Below are 14,912 nucleotides of genomic sequence, written 5' to 3'. Positions count from 1 at the left end.
GTGGCGGCGGGTGTGGGCAGGCGCGCAGCAGGTCCAAATGGGCATGGCAGGCTGGATTTGGCCCCTAGGCTGTAGTTTGAGGACTTATGGCTTAGAGGGACTTAGAAGTAGATTTAAAAAGTTATATTTTTCTTAACTTCAGTCCTTTTTTAGTGTCTTCGTGTCTCTCTCTCTTCGGTTTCCCACTCTGTATTCCTGCTCTGTATATGCATGCAATTGGGGGGGGGGGGGATCCAGCACATACGCAGTTGAGCTTTTACAATTAGGTGCATGCGCCAGCTCTCTGCTTAGTTTCAAAGAACGCCTGCGCTGGCTCAGAGCTTTTGGACTTGCTCGGAGATCGTTTTCTCCAAGTAAGTCCAAAAGCTCTGAGGTGGGCCAGATAAATGAGTATGAAGTTTGAGGACCCATGCTATACAGAATACAAATAAGTGTCTTAATCAACTAAAGAAAGGTAACCAATTCTATGCCCATCCAAACAAATCCCCAACCTCTCTCTGGTTATCAGTTAATTCCTTCATTTGCTGCAGTTGTTGTTCCAGGGTCCTATTCAGATCATGCAACCTTACCAGGCACCCTGGTCCTATGACCTTGCAATATCCACCTGATGCAGCTAGCAGATAATCCCAGAATAATTGGTGTTGCATAACTATTTGGCCTAATTCTCTATCTCTCCTTGTAATTGCTTTATCAATACTGAAGTCGCATTTATTGATTTTTCCAATCTGCACGTCGAGCCTAATATTGATCTTCTACTTTCTTGTGCAATGTTCCCTGATTGGCTCCTACGGTTAAGGCTCCAGTAATGGCCCCTAACACTGCACATTCCCCTTTACTTCCTCCAGATAACTGCATGTCCACTATCACGTCAATGTTGTAGCTGGGTCCTAACTGTCCTCCTCTTTTCACTATGTGTCGACGATTCCACAGTTTTCCTTCTCATTCTTTCTTCTTGCATACACTATCTGAGCCTCTCTCAACAAATCTTCCAGCGTCCTTGCCTCTAACTTCTGCAGCTTCTTCCTGATGCCTTCCCACGCCTTTCCCATGAACTGGTACTGTAGCAGTGTCTGATGGGCTGGATTCTCTGAATTCAGATGCCCATATTTCTGCATCTGTTCCTTCATTCTCTCCAGCCACTTGGATGGCGTTTCATCTTTCTTTTGCTCGAGGAAGACAGCTTTATGCAGAGAGAGTCTGAGGTACTGCTTCTTTAATTCCCTTAACTATAAACTGGTGATATGTTCTAGTCATTCCTAACTTCCCATCATCATTAGCATGCCATCTGGGATCTCCTTTTGGAACCAGACGCAGAGCATCCCCCTCTCTTGTAGGGTTCTCTCTGATCCACACACCCCTGGTGGCTTGTTGGAGCAGTCTTAATTCCTCACCAGAAAACAACATACCAAAAATAGCTTGTAATTCCTTCCAAGAATAATCTACTGGACCCAGTAGCTGGTCTAATTATTTCCATACCTCAGTTGGGTCCTCAGCATGTTTAGGGAATTCTTTCCTAAAAAATCTAACTTCTGCTGCAGGCAGAGGGAATTCCACAAACCCAAATCCTCCATTTGCCAGGGGTACCTGCCTTAAAGGGGCCATAGTAAGATTCTGCTGTCCTCGCACCTTATTCCCCATTGCTCACCTTGAGTTTTTGGGTTCTGTCCCAGCCAGTGTTCCTGGTGCATTGCTCTGCAGTAGTCACTAAAAAAAAACCTAAAACACCAATGTCTCTCGTCTCGGATTGTTCCCACCCTGAAAGAACAACCTCCCTCTGGGCCCAACAAAATTGGTGGGGTGCACACACCCTCAGTAGTCTGCAGGCGAGTCAGCAATGGATCAGTCACAGATCCCAGACAAGCCCAAGGCTGTTCTGCAAAAGCTGTGAAAATTCTTCTCCTCAAGGTAAATAACCAAGATGACCACCAACAGAGTGAGGCTATTCCTTTGTTTATTGCAATAGACTGGGAGAGCCAGCTCCATCAGAATCTCTCCAAAGTATAAACACACAAAGCAGCTCCTTTTACTCCTCAGCCTGTTTGCCACAGCCCTCCCCTTTTCCCCCACTGGCCAAGGTACTAGGAGGTTACAATCTTTCTGTCCGCCTACTACATATTTCCTGCCTCATCCCATTAAATACATCTACATGCATTGCATGTGCATTATAATTAGCCCATTGTCTATTTAAGGTGTGTGAGTTAATATTCATCAGCCCATTATGCCAGTGTGCCGAGATACACACAGGCCTCAAAGATTTTAGGAGACTACGTATAATGACCAGAAAATGTGCACCTTGTCCAGAGAATCTGCAAAATCTAGGCTGAGAAAGGCATGTTCCCTCCCACCAGATGGGGATTCTACACAGTGAGTGGACAATGTGCACAATTCATCTTCATGAACACCTTTTATGCACATTCTCCATAAAACACATGAAAGTGCACAATGGCCGCTTGTTATGTACATTAAACATTCAGCTCACGTTGCCTCAACACACACCCATCTCTACTGCGCTGACTGTTACCGTGCCAATATTGTTCTTCCTTTTTGCCAGTGCTGGTGCCCTAACCAGACAGTCCCCACTGATCTGTGAGAAAGAGGCTATTTCTGTTTGAAGGCAATGTTCCCTTGGTCTTGAAGGACCCGCAGGTAAGGAGCAGCCCTTGCACTCATTCTGCATCACTCATGGACCACTGTCATTACACCTCTTGCCAATGTCTACTATGGTGCTTGGCATGCCCCGGAGCCTGCCACATGACAGCGATGGTCAAAATGTCCTACAGAGAACAAGGAGCCCCTTGTTTGCTCCCTCTAGGCCATGCCTGTCATTCACGGGGATATCTTCTAGCAGAGTGAGCAGCTCAACAGTGCCTTTTCGCCATGGTGAACTTGAGGACAGAGGATATAGAGGCTTGTGCATGCTGAGAAAGAGACTCAGAGAACCAGCCAGGGGGACAAAACAGTCCAGTCATTCCCCACCGCCTTTCTTCCGAGCTACTTGCCAAATATTTCTAGATGTAAAAGCTGCAATTTGGGACTGGTTGCCAACATTTCTGAGCATAAATCAGCTCCATAAAGCAGCACCCAGTGTGCATGCTTAAATGTTGCAGCCTACGCACTTGCAGTGAAGAGCCAAATTGGATGAGCTGAGCGCAGCGGATTACCATCCTCACCCATGGTAGTCACTGGTTATCAAATTCGAGAAGTATTGGCAGCAACAGTTCAAGCAGACACTAGGCTAGTTCACTTGTTTATCATCTGTCTGCTACTTAGAAAAGAGTAATTCTGCCCCTTCAAAAATTGCTGTTGCTTCATGAATTCTCTTTTTCTTTTCCTTAATCTAAACTTGCCCTTCTATATACCAAACCTTTAACCATCTTTGTGGAAGCTCTGCCCTGTTTGCCTCTTTCTTAAAATGTGATTATCATATCTGGCATATTCTAACAGCTGATACTTATTCAGTGCAAAGCAGCAGTGAATTATTCCTTTCAGTGTCTTACATATGGTTATCTTCATGCTTCCCCAGATGGCCATCTTTTTTGTTTTCTTTTTTTTCTTGCAACAAACTTTCACTGCTGATTCATATTCATGTTGTGCTTTACTACAAATTTAGTACTTTGCTGCTTGTTTTTGAGCCATCAATTTTTATGATTTATTAATTGCATTCCATTGCTTTGTTATTAATATCATGTGGAGTCATAGCTGCTCACAATTCTTCTTAGTTTTATATTATGTGCAAATCTGATGTAGATAATATTCTTACTGGTCAGTCCAACAGTCATGCTATGCCAGTGACCTACTAGCCTTGGCATGATAATGTAGTTTACTCATCATTTGTCACGTACTTCTGGAAGCAAATAACAACACCTCCAACACACCCAGTGTTGTATGGCCTTGCTCCCTCTTAATATCAGCAACAAAGCATCTTTTTAAAAAAGCAAACCCTTTAATTTCAGCAGGTCACAACCACAAGTACCACACAAGAGCCCACAGATCAGAGTCCTTTGTCATTCCAAGTTTAAACCAACTCAGATAATCCAAACAGGAGTCACAGTCTTAAATGTGCCCTAGACATTCATCATGTGCCTATCAACCCCTATGCATAGTTGTTTACAGGTTTCTTGGACAACCTTGTGACCCTCCAGTTTTGCTTCTGTGTCTAAGCAGAACATTGGGTAAGCTTTTGTTTTTAACAGCCCCGAAAAATGCATATTTTAATTGTAAAGACAAAATCAAAAGCTGTTTCTATTTGTGCTATTCTGCTAGACTGGAGTGGCACCTAGAGGTTATGTAGCAAAAAATTGGAAAAGGAAACACCGTAACACTTGATCTCAGATTTGCTACAAGATTCAAAGTAATAATAAGATACAGATTAAAAACAAAATCTTGATTAAAGCATAAAAAACCTAAAATTAAAATAAGCAATAAACAACACTCCACCAATTAAAACTCCTTTCAGCAAAATCACCTTATAAGCCAGGGGACTGCTGGGATAAATTTTTTTACCACCTGATGGAACAGTGAGGGGGGCAACCTAGTGTCCCTAAAGAGGAAGTTCCAGAAGCTAGAAGTGGCCACTGGGAATGCAGTCTCAGTAGAATTTCCCAGGTTCAGGCCCTGGGTGCAACCCTGCAACAGTTCAGTGTCAGGGCCAATCAAGATGCGGGATGTAGTTATACTTAATAGGTTCCTTAACTCATCACCTCTCCAAGGATGCAACTAGGCCTCAGAGAGGTAGGAAAACAACAGGCTGGGGAAGCAGGGAGGGCAGGAGGCTGGGGCTGATGGCTTATGCCAATTCCTGTCAGCGCCCTCCCCCTCCCCTTTGTTTTGCCAAGGTGGCCCAAAGCGGCTGTCACGATAAAATGCATGGTGAGCGGTGCAGCAGTGGCAGAGCTCAACATCATGCCTGTCTGCATGTATTGAAAGCGTGTGAACCTCCAAATCAGGAGGCTTATGTGCGTTTTCAGCAGAAGACACTGAAATACACCCTGGCAGTTTCTCACATAGAATAGTAGAATTGGAAGGGGCCATGAAGACCATCGGGTCCAACCCCCTACTGTTGCAGAACACCACGTTACACCATCCCACTCAGATGGCTGTCCATGATATAGAATTCTGTCAGTTCCATGCAGAGCATCAGGTACAGCAACTCTGGCTAGGATCCCAAAAGCCAACTTCCCTGTTAGACAGGAAGGAGTTCTGTGATTGTATCTTTTCCTAAAAGGAGACTGAAACGGGGGCATAGGGGCAGGGCGGGGCTCTCTCTTTCCCCTGTGCTGATTCCCCAAAGCAAATCATATCCCCACAGCCATCACTTCTTATCTAGCATCAGCACAATTTATTTATTGGGTTTACTTGAGAGTTGCTGACTAGCATCACACTCTCTGAGCGGCCATTACAATAATAAATGCCAATAAAATAGCACTAGATAAAAGCGATACAATTCAAAATATCTTAATAAAATAGAAGATAAAATCACAAAATACATAATTATATAAAATGTAATATATTAACAGTGCAATTAGTCATAATGGTCTAAATAGTTGTGTCAGGCACCTAAAACTCTGCAAAATAGGCACCTGGTGAATCTCATGAGGTAAAGCATACAGATATGGGTGGTATAGAAATGTAACGACAACAACAACTGGGGTGCCACCACAGAAAACATAGATGCTGATATGTTTTCTGTTCCGCACCTAATAACAATTTGGCGGTAGGGGAATTGATTTTAGGAGAAGTGGTTAACTCCTTCCTTCATGTGGCACTCCCAAACCAAATCCCACCTCCTTTGCCCTTCAGCTGCTTTGAAAAGGTAACTACAACAGATCTTATAGGCCAGGCATAGTTTGCTCGTAAGGCTCCCAGCTGCCATCAGAGAACTAAAAGACTGTGCAGCTAATAATTTCATTACAGAAAATAATAGAACAAGCTCTGATAGGAACATAACTTGTTACAGTACTTCGCTCATCCCTTCTTTGAATGTCATGTTCATTCATTTCTAGCATTTGGTTCCAGCTTTCTAGGCAAATGTGTTCTGTCTTATGATAAAGACCTTATGGAAATCCTTTCTGAAAGTGAACATATACATTGCTGCATTGCTTAATTATACCAATTATCCTATTGGACACATTCAGCAATTGTTCTCATCAAATAAGGATTGGTTACTAATATTTTTTCAAGGACTGAAAAAAGCTTAGAGTTTATCATCATCATCATCATCAACAACAACAGAAGATAGTTTAGCTTGATTGAAAGCTCTTGCGTTTGCATGCGTGCAGGTGTGCAGTGAAAAGCACTGTTGACCTGCAGTAATCTGATGCAGGCTGCCTATGTACTTCCACTATGCTCTAACTGTACAGTGTATTAATTAATAAATAAGATATTACAAAAGCACCATAATTGCCCTGGGACCTCTCAGCCAAAGAAAATGTAAGTCAGAAGCTTTACTCCTGGGAATCTTGCTGCTTTAAGAAGTAGGAAGCGTACAACAGAAATGGACTTGCAGTCTGTATGCACAAAACAGGCAGGAGTGTTATCTGGGGTAAAAGAGAATACAGACATGCAAGAATGAAAAAGGGCAGGTCTTTAATATATGGAGGGTGGTATTTAGAAGGAAATTGTTTAATCAGAGCAACAGTAGAGGCACAAAACAAATCTGGTGTCTGAAGCAATAGCCAATGGAGACAAGATTTCTTAGTACATACAGCTGTTTCTTTCTTCCCATCTTTAGTATAAAATCGGAAGGAAGATACTACATAATTGGAATGTGCTCTCTTCCAGTCAGCATTTTTTTTATTTATCCCCCTGCCATCACCATCATTCATTTTTAAAAAGTATAGCATACCCTTCTTACAAAATACCCTAAGGTTATTCAACTAAGAATGCCTCATTAAAATCAATACAAAAAACACAGAAAGCAAACAGCAATGGTAGAATTAAAATGCTGAACTCAGCTTAGCTCAAAAGTTACTTGGAAGAGCTAGGATATAGTCTGCTGCCTGAACTAATATAGTGACTATTTGGAAGGCCTCCCTGTGGAGGCCATTCTATAAGGTTGGTGCCACAACCAAGAAGCCTCTGATGCTTGGGACGGTCCTCCAAGTCATTTAAAACTATATAGAATGAACTGAGCACAGAAACGAAGAGCGAATCAATCAGGATTGGTGACACAATGCTCTCATCAACCCACTCCCGTCAGCAATCGGGAGGCAGCTTTCTGTACTAGATGACGTGCTCCAACCAAAAAGAAAAGGCAAGGAAAAAAATCTGCATGTCTCCAGAAGGTTTCCGTGGTTGCTGTGTGGTTCCTGGGCTTTCACTCCGTGGGACAGCAGTTGCTTTTCGTATAGAAGCTCCCAGATTCAATCCCTGACATCTCCATGTTGAACTAGGAAAGTCCCCTGTCTAACATCCTGGAAAAGTAAACAGTGTGTTAAGCTAAGCAAGAAGAAATGTAAGTTTGACTCGAGTTAAGCCCGCTTTCCATATTCCTACGTTCCATCCAGCTGAGCAGTCTCCGTTTTACACCGGAAGGAAGAACGGAACTAGTGCATCTCAGGCAGATCCAGATAATCTGTGTCATCTCGGAGCTGAGAAAAGCAACTTCCTGCATTGGACTAGGAAGAGGCTCTCTTACACACACGCGCGCCCCTCCACCCCTTCTTAAGCTAGTTGGGAGCCTTCTTTTCCGTCACGGTGCTGATGCATTCACCTTCAAGAAATATACGAGCATCACCCTTCATGGCTCGGTACTGAAGTTTGAGTGAGAAAAAGGAAAAGCTAATTTCTACCCTTTCTACAGCTCTAGAACACCAGAATTCTACACCTGGATTGTATGCAGAGATTGAGGAACGCTGCCCTTTTAAAATCTCATTGGCTGGTTGCGTTGTCACTCAGGTGGATCTCTGCAAGTGCGGCCAACTCCCCAATCAATTTATACAAACAACCCATCGGATCCTCGAGACTGGGACAGATTTATCACCTCCCCTCCTCCCATTGGCCTATATCTTGCCGTTGTTGCTTTTTATATGCAACCGTACACTCTCTCTCTCTCTCTCTCTCTCTCTCTCTCTCTCTCTCTCTCTCTGCTGCTCTCTAATGCTTATTAGCCCCAGGAAAGAAGGAAAAGTTGATCCTCCTCCTGCACTTTGCTCCTGAAATTCAAGTCGGTAAAAAGCTGTCTATTACTTCTTCCCCGGCATTCTATTGGTCAAACTGAGATGAATGGGGTTAATATTCCCGCCCCTTTGAGGGCTTCCTTCGCCTGCCGCCGCGGTGGCGGTAGCCGTAGTTCGCTCGCTCTCTGATTTCGCTCTCTGCGCGAGCGGTGGCTGGTGGAGGATCCGGTGCCTAGGCGAATCCCGAATTCCGATTGGAGGATGCGGCTGGGCAGGCGGGTTCCGAACGTGGGGAGCTTGGAGCAGAATTGGCCACTCAGGGAAAGGGTGTGGCGAGGGGGTGGAGCTCGTAGCCTGTCAGTGAATTGGGGTGGCCGCGGGAGGGGAAGAAAACGGTGCGGGGAGGAGGAGGAGGAGGAGGAAACGGCGGCAGCTCGGGGGCTCGTCCTGAACCGCCGCCGCCGCCGCCAACAGCTCCTCCTCCATGGCCGCCGCGCTTCCCGGCGTGGTCACCTCCGCCGTGCTGCATGTGCTGACGGCGGGGGAGGCGGTGGCCGCCGAGGCCGGGCCCGGAGGCTTCGGACCCCCGCCTCCCTGAGGAGCAAGAGCCGAAATGGCAGTGCCGGCCGAGCAGGTAGGAGGACGAGGGCGTTCGGCGCTCTCCCCTCAGGAGGCCCCTTTCGTCGCTTGGCGTCTCCTCGCCGAATAGCTCGAGGACCCTCCATGAGGCGGGAGGGGGCGCGATGCTTTCCCCTCCCCCGCGCGGTTATCCTTCCGTTGCCTTTCTCCACGCAGAGAGATCTGAGGGAGCCAAGTTAACAGGCTCGCTCTGCTGCTCGTTTTTTTGCATGGTGCAAGCAGGGCCCCAGTTCCTTTCTCTGAACCTCCACTATGTGAGACGCTTGACCTAAATGGACTGGGACCATTGATTTCCCTGGAGCTGCCCAGTAGCCCTTCCTGTAGCTGCTGTGCTCAGGCTACCCTGTTCCAGGGGAAGGTTAAACAAGGCTTCTTCCCCTACAGTCTCCTTGACCTGCCCCTGAGGGGGAAGCACGATATTCTCCTCGCATCAGTAATTGGGGAAAAAAGAGGTTTCCTTAACAAATCCTGAAGGTGTGTCATGGTATGTGCTAATCCCTTGAGGTAGTGACCTCTCTTTTTCTGCTGCCTGCCAACAAAGGAGCAGTGTGTTCTTCCTTTCCCCTAGGCAGGTGAACAATTACTATTTGAACACCACAGTGCACACAGCATGTGACCATCATTTTAGTTTATTTCCATTGTATTTAGATGTCATCACTCCTGACTTTTCAGACTAGGCACTGAGAATGAAAATAGCACCTTGCTGGAGTGCAGCTACCTCTGCTCTGAGGTTTGAACCTCTTCTCCTGAGATTCAAGGAGGAGAAGGCTATCAATGGCTGCTAGTCCCATTAATGTACACATTTGGCTTTAGTGTTAATGCCTGTGTCTTTGCTACTTACACTATATACTTTTTATGCCAGTTGCTGGGGAGCACAAATAGGAAGAGTCTATTGCCATTTCATCCTGTTGGTGGACTTCCCACAGGCTTTGAGTTGGCTACTGTGGACTACGTAGGTCTTTGGTCTGATTCAGCAAAGCTCTTAAGAACTTAAGGCCATGCCCAATAGTTGAATTGCACCATATTAATGTGCTGTGGCAACTTCTTTTTGTCCCATCAGTATTGTCACACCCTTTATTTTATTAATAAAATGCCTTGAGGACAGGGATTCATGTGGCCCAAGGAATTCATCTCTGTGTGTTCTATAATTTTATTTCATTTTCTGTTATCTATGGGATATCTGAAAAGAAAGAAGAGCTCTCCTGTGCAAGAAGAGATACCGCCGCTATTATTTTTTATTACAAAGTTTTTGGTGATTGGAAGGTTGAGAGAGAACACATGTGAGTGTTTACCTGTTTTGGGAGGTGTTAAGAAAATGCAAGCTAGTCTGCTGCCCATGGTGACTTTTTTTCCTTTCTGAGTTTCCTCTGCCTTAGAATGTTTTTGCCTTTTTGATCTCTAGAAAAGTTTCAGTTTCACTCATTCCCACCAATTCTATCTGCTGAGTGCTTCTTAATTCTCTGTGAATGCTGACTTTTAGGTTGTTCTTTGGTGACTTTGACTTTTTCATGGTCTGAGCGCACCCAGAAGGTGGGCTGTCATGGGCCTGTGTTAACTGTGGGAAGTGTTGTGTTCATTTCTGGTGGGCTTTAGTAATTAGGACAGAAATCTAGGACATTTGATTTTCTTAAACATTTATATGCAACTGCTTTTTATTGAAATGCTACTTCATACATTTGGCTTTAGTGTTAATGACTGTGTAATTAATTTGTCTAAAATAGCGAGTGATGTAACATTGTTGCAGCTCTGTTTTGATTTCAAGAGAATATCTTGAAATAGTCAAGTTACATAGAAGGTAGCCAGTACAGAAGGGTAATGGTTTAATTTTTTTTGATGTCCAGGGCCTTGCTGTGTTGGCATTAATTAAACTCTAAAGAAAGCAATGCCGTTCTACTAGCCTGCATACCATCAAGTACCAGTGGGAAGCTTTCTAATTTTATTAGACATTTGTTTTTAGCTCTAGTTGAAATCCAGTGTTGCAGCTTAAACAATGGGAGAACTGTTTGCAAACAGCATGCCTTGAATGAAAGAAGAATTAATGTATGCATGGGTGCAGACTGTTTCTGTGGCATGCTTAGTACTGAGAGAGGAAAACCCAACTGTGAGCCAGAGTTAGGAAGTATCCATTGGCTATGTCTGTGTATAAGGGCACACTATCAATGAAAATCTTCTGGATATCAATATACTGTAGCAACATAATATTGTAAAAATGCTTGGCTTGCAGAGACAGGCTCCTAGATGGCTTGGTCTTTGCTTCTACTTTGGTAAAGTGCCTTATATCTAAGCTAGTGCTTAACATAGCAGTAGTGGCAAACTAACACTACTTTCTAGCTTAGGCAATAATTTTTTATGATAAAGAGTGAATGATTGCTTGAATTCTTGGCCTTCAGGTGTCCTTCAAACTTAATATTTGACCTCTTCACTCTTTAGGTTAGCAGTTTGCAGTCCTGTCACAGCTGAATTGAAAATGAAAAGTGATTTCTTCTCTGAAGGGTACTAGGGCTATGGAAGCATTTTAGACAATAAGATAAAAAGTATCACTTTGTCATTCACAAAGTACTGGGTCCTTTGAGGAACTTAGCTTGTTAATCATTTAAACAGAGTTTAGCAACCCCTTATTGATAGCAGCATTTATGTCCTGATAGTTTTTGCCATGCCAATACAATGCATCTAAATGCTAACAGATATGAAAGGTTGTTTTACATGAGTTGATGGTTCAGACACTGTCCCTGAGAGAGATCTGCTGAGTAGTTCTTCATTACTATATAGTACTTTTTCTTTCCAATAGTGTTTTAATTACTATATCTTACTTTCAGTTGGCCATATGCTGCCTTGTTTGGTTTGCCTTTTATCCTTTATATCAGAATGATCCAAGGACTCAGCGGTCTAAACAAGGGTAGGCAACTTGCAGTCTAAACTGTTGGGAGGATCTCAACTCCCATCAGCCAATGGGTGAGGTATTATGGGAATAATAGGCCAAAACATCTGGAGAACTGGAACTCTTATGATCCCTCATGATTGACTATGTTGGTTGGGAGCACCAATTGTACAGGTGAAGAAATTGTTCCATTTATAGATTACAATACATTGCCACTGAAAAAGCTGAATAAAGCAGTAATTTACTTAACCTCTACAAGTGATCAAGAGCATTGTGTTTTTCCCCCACTAACACTTATTTTGGAGAAGAACTTGTATGATAGGGAAACTGCCAATTATTCTATTTGTAACTGAGCTTACAACCTAGCACCAATGTTACAAGAACATGTGTTGCAGAATAGCTAATATAATTATATTTTAGGGAGGATTTTGTGTTAGTTTGTCAGAATAAAGGCAAGTTTTAGTTTTCATTTTTAGATAATCTGCTCTGAATGTTACAGCTAATGATTGAATACATACTTCAAGTGTAGAATTCGTAACTGTCAGATACCTAATAAAGCATTATAGTGTAACCTTTTTTACAGCTAGTCGTGCCTTGCTGTATGATTTACATAATCCCTATATGCTTCATTGCTTTCTTCTGAAGATTTGTCTATAAGAAGGTAGAAACTACAAAAAAAATAATAAAAACATTTCCTTGCTTAAGTCCTAGGAGCTTGGTACTTATTCCTCTTTTTCCTTGCCTTTTATAACACAAAATTTGTGTTCCTTCACAAGGTTTGCCTTTAATTGAGCAGCTGATCAATTTTAATTGATGGGTTACCTCCATTATTGCATCTTGGTGTGATAGATCAGCTTGTAGTTTTCATGTGGAGACCACAACTAGTTGTCTTCATTTTGGTTTAGTGGCAGCCTAGATTAAAACTTCTGGAGTATCTAATGTGTTGCTACTACCTGGATAACTTATAAAATATGAATCATGTTAACCAAGATAATGAATTTCAGCTTTGATGTATAGTGGAACACTTGCTAGAGTGGATACCTTGAAAAGGAAAGCAGCTAAGGATGGCTTCATGTCATCAATGAAACAAAAAGACTTGACTTCTGTTATTAAAATCTATCATTCTCGCCTGCCCCTATCCCTTGTCAAACCTCTTGTTCACTGATGACTTGTAACTTTGGGAGACAGAAAGTCTTTGCTAACTTTTCCTGGTCACTCACAAAATGTTAATTCCAATATCTGCTCCCTCACTGTTGCACACTGGGATTGGGATGGAAGGAAGGTGGAATGGTGTAGAAGTCTGAGTACTTTTGCCCTCTCATTGTTCCAACAATGAAATTTATTCAGAATGTACTATAATGTTAGTTGTAAGTCTACAGGACATAACAAGCTCACAAAAACTTACAGGCTCACCTGGTGACACAGAGATAATTCACTTTCATCTTGCTTGGCATAAATGGAAAAAGAACCAGATTGTATAAATCTTCCCTGCATGGTTGATTGCAGCTGATTACTTGCCTTAGGAGACTAGACGAGTGGCTAGACATGACCCCACCACAGTCTGAAATCTTGTCATTGATGTATAGTGAGTGTTTGATCCTATATCTATATCTTTGAGGATAAATTCTAGATGGGTAGCACTCTTACTCCATTGTTGCTAGGTTGGTAACAACAAATAAGGACACTTTGAGATGGAGCTTCCTGTCTCATTGATTAGAAGGAATTCTGTAGCTTTCTCTAACTTTTTCTCTTCAGTAGATAAGCAATGAAGTTTACTGGGTGTCATTACTTAGCTTCAGCCATGAAGCTCACTAGGTGACTTTGAACCAGTCACCAATTCTCAGCCTGAACCAGCTCAGTAGTTGTAACGATAAAATGGAGAGGATAAAGACTACATAGGCTGCCTTGGGTTCCTCCCAGGAGAAAAAAATGTGCAATATAAATGTAAACTAATGATGCTTTGGATGATGGTGATATGGTAAGGAAGTCAGAAGTGGTGGCAAAACACAGGAGTGTTACAAAGGGAAGAAATATGTCTGGATGTCCACTCCATGAAATTTCATAAATGAGGGATGATACCAGCATGATAGTCTTATTTGACATTAGGTTTTGTAGCCCAAAGCCCGCAAACCAAATAGTAATTGACTTACTATAGAGAATGATGATGAAATTGACAACCCTTTATAGATTGAGTGCATGGTATAAGTTTGTTGTGTGGAGATGGCTCTATAGAGAGACAGAGCAACATATGCTTCGGTTATTAATTAAGACAATAAATGGAGCTCTGCGACAAAATATTGAAGTGTGGCGTGCTTCCATTCGGCATTCCAGTCACTCTATTCCATTCTTCTCTGCCTTAACCCTCGCTGTAATACTTACTTCCCCCACCCCTCTAACTGTAATTGAGTTTTTTTGGGACAATAAACATAGGGCTTAATTTTAATTCCATTTTGGTGATTGTATTTTGGAGTAAGCTCGATCATAGTACTATCAAAAAGCTTGACTTTTTGTGGGCAGCTCTCAGTCCCCATGGACATTTAAATATCCCCTTGGTATACTCCTGAACTGAGGGCGATGAAGCAGGTTGGGAGACAGCTAGAGCGTAGGTGGAGGAAATCACGGGATGAATCTGACCAAACACACTTAAGAGCCCACTATCGGGCCTATGCTGTGGCGGTGAGGGCGGTGAAAAAGAGATTTTTTTCCGCTTCCATTGCCTCCTCACAATGCCATCCGGCGGAGCTCTTTCGAGTGGTGCAAGGCCTGGTCCGCCCAGGTCCGAAAGAAGATTTGATTCCACCCTCAAAGGCCCACTGTGACGACTTTGCCAGGCATTTCAGGGAGAAAATCGCTCAGATTCGTCACGAGCTGGATTCCACTATTGAGTCAGAGGTCTTAAGGGAGACACCGATGCTACTGTCTGGTCCAGAATTATTGGATGAATTTCAGTTACTGCGGCCCGATGATGTGGGCAAGGTGCTTGGACGAGTACGTCCCACCACTTGCCTTTTGGATCCTTGCCCATCTTGGTTAATAAAGGATTCCAAGCACGGGATTGGAACCTGGATCTTGGAAGTGGTTAACGCTTCTCTGAGGAAGGGTCGGGTGCCTGCCCCTTTAAAGGAGGCGGTAGTCCGACCGGTCCTGAAGAAGGCGTCACAGGATCCAGAGATGGCCACTAATTATAGACCAGTGGCCAACATCCCGTTTCTGGGCAAGGTGTTAGAGCGAGTGGTGGCGGGACAACTCCAAGCACTCTTGGATGAAACTGATTATCT

General features: G+C 43.4%; 1 protein-coding gene across 3 annotated transcripts in view; it reads left to right on the top strand.

Moving 5' to 3' along the window:
- Positions 1-8,588: 8,588 nt before the first annotated feature.
- Positions 8,589-14,912, top strand: part of EVI5L (ecotropic viral integration site 5 like) — a 59,195-nt gene continuing 52,871 nt past the window's right edge. For all 3 annotated transcript variants that reach the window (XM_044453683.1, XM_044453682.1, XM_044453681.1), the window contains exon 1: positions 8,589-8,751. The gene's annotated coding sequence lies outside the window, so the exon portion shown is untranslated. The remainder of the gene's footprint in view (positions 8,752-14,912) is intronic.

The sequence above is a fragment of the Varanus komodoensis genome, unplaced genomic scaffold (assembly GCF_004798865.1).
Source record: "Varanus komodoensis strain SLA01 unplaced genomic scaffold, ASM479886v1 scaffold7_1, whole genome shotgun sequence".
NCBI classification, from domain to species: domain Eukaryota; kingdom Metazoa; phylum Chordata; class Lepidosauria; order Squamata; family Varanidae; genus Varanus; species Varanus komodoensis.
The sequence above is the reverse complement of the archived record's forward strand: the minus strand, read 5'-3'. Positions and strand labels throughout refer to the sequence as shown.